Source organism: Urocitellus parryii, chromosome 10 (genome assembly GCF_045843805.1).
Source record: "Urocitellus parryii isolate mUroPar1 chromosome 10, mUroPar1.hap1, whole genome shotgun sequence".
Lineage (NCBI taxonomy): Eukaryota > Metazoa > Chordata > Mammalia > Rodentia > Sciuridae > Urocitellus > Urocitellus parryii.
Genome location: NC_135540.1, coordinates 126,886,004 through 126,890,842, shown reverse-complemented (window position 1 = coordinate 126,890,842; position 4,839 = coordinate 126,886,004). Strand labels below are relative to the sequence as shown.

The 4,839-nt window shown below is 47.0% G+C and overlaps 1 non-coding gene across 1 annotated transcript; it reads left to right on the top strand.

Annotated features, from left to right (window-relative positions):
* Nucleotides 1-558: 558 nt before the first annotated feature.
* Nucleotides 559-689, top strand: LOC113193457 (small nucleolar RNA SNORA70). The gene has a single exon (XR_003302143.1). It is a non-coding gene; the product is annotated as a small nucleolar RNA SNORA70 (small nucleolar RNA).
* Nucleotides 690-4,839: the final 4,150 nt, after the last annotated feature.

Sequence of the window (4,839 nt, the reverse complement as noted above, 5' to 3'; positions counted from 1 at the left end):
CAGCCCTACCTGTGGTGGGTCCTGTGGACGGAACTGTGCTTCAAGATTTCGACATGACTTGGAAGACCAGCTCCTTCCCGGCTGGGGAGAAGCCTGTGCTGTCCACTTCCTTGCAGCATCGAGACCTCCCAAGTAGGTTCACTCACTCCACCCAAATCCAGTTCTTTTTGCCCCATGAAATGAGCAGGAGAAATGGGTCAAATAATAAACCCGTGTGACATCTATCCCAATGGAATTGCTCGCTTTCAGTCCCTCAAGCAACACAAAATCAAGGTCATCCGTAAGTTAGGGTTACACGCCCATTTCACCCTCCATATCTGACATCTGGAGAGCTGTGCGGACCTTCCTTTGCTTACACAGTAGGACTCAGACCACAAAACAGATGGGAGGCCTGTCGTGGACTGAAGTGCATCCTCCCAAATTCATATGTTGGAACTCTAACCATCAATGTGACCATAGTTGAAGATAAGGCCTTTATGGAGACCATTAGTGTTAAAGGAAGTCATAGGCTGGCACCCTAATCCAATAGCATTGGTATCGTCCATTGTAAGAGGAAAACTGCAACCAGTTAGGCCAGCCAGGCTCCCTTCCTTGTTGGAGCCCAGAGTGTGATGGCTGTGAACAGCAGCCTCCTTGGCCGTGTGCCAGCCTGTTGGTACTGGTTGCTCTAAGGGGCTTTGGAGACAGTCCTTCCCAGAAGACGTCCACATCTCTGGTGTCAGAGTCTGTAAACAAGTCAGGATGGTGCCTGGCATTTTGCCAGGGGGAGTGGTTTGTGAGGTGGCGCCAGCGAGCCATTAAGTGTGGAGATTCCTTATTGGTTGACTGCTATATCTAGTTTATGTTAATTAAGATAAGCTGTGTGGAATGCATATATACCACTCCTGTCCTACAATAAACGGCTCCCACTCCTGCTGTATCAATGTACACAAGTTACTTGCCACCCCCTGGCTATTCTGCCACAGTCTGGCTGCAGCAAAATACAGAACATTTTATGAATTTGCATCACCCTTGAGTAAGCTGAGCACCACAGCTCCGCTTCTCTGCCCCATTCCAATTTCAGCAGATGTGTGGCTGAAGAGAGCTCAGGGGGTAGGTTAAAAAGGAAGAAGCCAGACAGACCGAGCAGTGATGAATCCCATGGGAAAAGATCAGCAGGGAAAATGATCATTCTTCCTGATGGAGCTTTATCATATGCCCAAGAAGCATGATGGGAAAAAAACCAGCAGACCGTGGAAGACCAAGGTCTTGTGGAAACACGGAGCAGTGTGTGGTCATCACACCTGTGTTTGCCCGTCTTAACCAGCCATGTGAGAATATTAGCAGGAAATGTGGCTAGCCGAGAACCCAAGAACCTCTAACCTCTAGTGTCCTCTTTAGCCTTCCTGCTATGGGCTGCTGTTTTGTTGTTAGGGTCTGTAAACAAGTCAAGATGGCGCCTGGCATTTTGCCAGAGGGAGTGGTTTGTGAAGTAACGCCAGCGAGCCATTAAGTGTGGAGATTCCTTATTGGTTGACTGCTGTATCTAGTTTATGTTAATTAGATAAGCTGTGTGGAATGTATATATACCCCTCCTGTCCTACAATAAACGGCTCCCACTCCTGCTGTATCAATGTACACAAGTTGCTCGTCACCCTCCGGTTATTTTGCTGCAGCCGGACTGCGGCATTTTGTAGGGAATCCACCCGGCTCTTCAAGCTCAACTTCATGCTTAACTCATAGCTCCATGAGCCTCTGCACCTGGTGGTTGAAGATTTGTAAGAACTTCCCAGAGCCCCTGGAAAAAGTGTTTTGCTTAGTGGTTAATTGCCTGGGTTTTGTTGTGATCTTCCTGGTATAAGACCTTGCTTTATAGGTTGTGTGAGCTTAGTTAAGCTAGTAAACTTTTCTGGGTCTGTTTCTGTCTATAAAATGAGAATAATGATATAACATATTTGTGATAAGTGGAGTTTGAGGATAATCTGGCCTGTAGCTCATTGTCTCTAAGTTTGACTCCTTAGTAGAACATTTGAACCCTTGAAAAAAGACTGAGTCCTTCTTCATCTTAGAACTTATCAGAAGGGCCTTGGCCTAGAATCTAAGGCACAGGGACATCTGGGGCTGATAGATGCCCCAAAGTGTCCATCAGGGTGCAAGTTGAGAAAATGACCTACAAAGGATGTGAGAATAAGTCTAGATGTGAGATCCTGGTCTCTGATCCCACGTGGAAAACAAAGTAGATGAACCTGGCCATATTTGGGATTAAGTGGACACCAGGATTTTAGACCTGCTGGAGATCAGACTATTGGTGGAAGTGAAGCCACCAGCAGAGGGTCATGGTTCATAGAGACACTGCATGACAGCAAGAGTCTATGCCTGAGTACTTGGGAGAAGGCACCCACTGGTGTGTGTGTGGGGTATTTTCTGCTAATTATGTGTGCAGGGCCATGGATACAGTCCATTCAGTGACCAGCCCAACACCTTCATTTGCTGGACCATACATGTGTCTAAACCCACTGGCGATGGTCACTTTATCAGCCACTAGAGGACCGTCAAGGACCCATCCAGAGGATGTAACTGGCCCTGGTGCTGAAGCTTACAATTACTTATGGAAGAAAGTAAATCCTACTGCTGGTGATGTGGGAAATCTCCAAAGCCTCTTCATAAAGGAGGGAAGGGGTCATTGGCTGTCCACTGTTTTCCCAACCAACCCTGGATTCCTTTTGATTGAGTCAGATGGAACTCTCACAATGAATCTTTCTGAATTCTGGGTTTTGCTACTGGGGTTTGTTTAAGAGACCAGATTTTCTGGAGGCTTTACTGTGCCAGGAACTGACTTTTTAGTTTCTGGGTACTGAGGAAGTTTGTGAGGCTGCAGAGGAGGTCTGGCTGGCTGGCAGTGGGAAGGCCAGCAGTGGGCACGGTCCGTGTGGACTGATCAGTGGTATGGAAATATTCGAGGGTTCGAACAACCAGAGCAGCTGGGTACTGATGCAGGGGAGCCCTGCTGCACACGGCACAGATGTGCTTACCCTACCCCGCCTTCCTGGTGGGCTCTAGGTTTCCTGAGCTTCAGCTGGGAATAGGGCAGGAGGGTAACACTGCTTCAGGCCAGGCTCTCTCCCCTGCCTGGGCAGTTCTTCCCACATACCCTCCCGTCCACGGGCAAGATCCTGGGCTATTGCTCCTTCCTCTTCGAGAATGCAAACTGAGGCAGGTCCACACGCTCTGAATTCCTGCTTTAGGGTTGTGATCTGCCTTGCCTAAAAATAAAAATTAAAAAAAATTGACTTATTTTTAGCTTTAGCTCTTCTGCTTCTGGCCTTATGAATGCTAGTTGATTCGTAGCTGGCAAATTAAACTATTTCCATGACCACAAACACCCATTCAGGGTGCCCAAAAACTCAACCCACGGCCTCCTACTCCAAATCAACGAGGCTGACTCAGTTTCCTGCTGACTCACAACAGCCCTGCTCTGCCAGTCAGCTGCCTCCACAGGCTCCATGTGGCTCCCAGCGGAACCCAAAAGCCCTGGGCATCAGAGCGTCATGGAGAGATGCAGGGAAAGGTTCAGCATGGATCCTAGATCCCCTGCCTTGTCCTCATGGTCTGGGTCTTCTTTCAGGCCCAAACAGTTCCAGCGTGCACTCTGAATCAGCCTGTGGATGCTTCACCTGCTATTTGAGATTGAACTCAGGAAATCCAGCCAACACAAGGGCCGGCTACTTAGAAAAATGGGCTTCCAAACTCAGTAATGGAAGGAGGCAAATCCTATTGCTAGTGACAGGGAGAGTCACTTTAAAGGAGCTCTTTTATAATGGAGAGAAGAGATGATTAAATTGTCCTTGATTTCTCCAGTAAACCACAAATTCCTTCTTGTTGAGGTCAATAAAACTCTCACTACTGATCTTTTTGGGCTTTGGGTTTTGATACTGGGGTTCTTTCAAGAGAACAGAGGGAATCAGATTTTCCTAAAGGAATATATTCATGTCTTAAAAACCAACCTTCTCATATCCACCCTAGTGAATCTCCTCGAAAAATGACAATATTCACTGCTGCTGATGAAAAAGTTGATGATCTTCTAATAAAAACTTCCAATTCGTAGGTGATGGAAATGCAAAAGACTTTATCTGATGATAATCCTTAATTTTAATAAAATCTGTGGGCTCTGGGAATAGGGCTTACATATGACAAGCAAATGATCTCTCTTGAGGAAACAACGGAGAAATTTCAGAATCTATTTGTAATCGAACAAGAGAAATAAAACTTGCCATAACCATAGAACTCCTATCTTTACTTCCCAGAAATGAAGTTTTTGAGTACCCCAATGGCCGGGCCATGGGCCTAGATTATGTGGTCCCACACTGCTCTGGATGTTAAGTGCTTTGGGGTGAGATTGGGTTAACCTCTGAGCTTTGAATATGGCAGAGGGCCCTCCAGACATGGATGGGCTTGTCCAATCAGTGAAGGCCAGAAGAGAATGGAAGACTGACCCCACCCCCCAACAGGAGGGACTTCTGCAGGGCCTTTGGGTTGAACTGTAGCCTAGGTTCCCACTGAATGGCCAGACTGCAGCCCCCTCTGCAGATCTGGGAACTTGTCAGCTCCCAAAATCATGTAAGCTAACTCATCAAGATGAATCCTTCTTTCTATACGCACATGCACATCTCATTGGTTCTGTTTTTCCAGATAAACATGATAAATGTGTTCCCCCAATTTGATTCCTTCCTCCCATTCCCTTCTCAACCTGGGCTGAACAGAGGAATTACCTTGGGAACATTAAAAAACTACAGATGCCTGGTGCCCTCTTCAGGGTCTGGCTCGATGAGTCTGAGCTGTGGCCTAGGCATCAAGATTTTA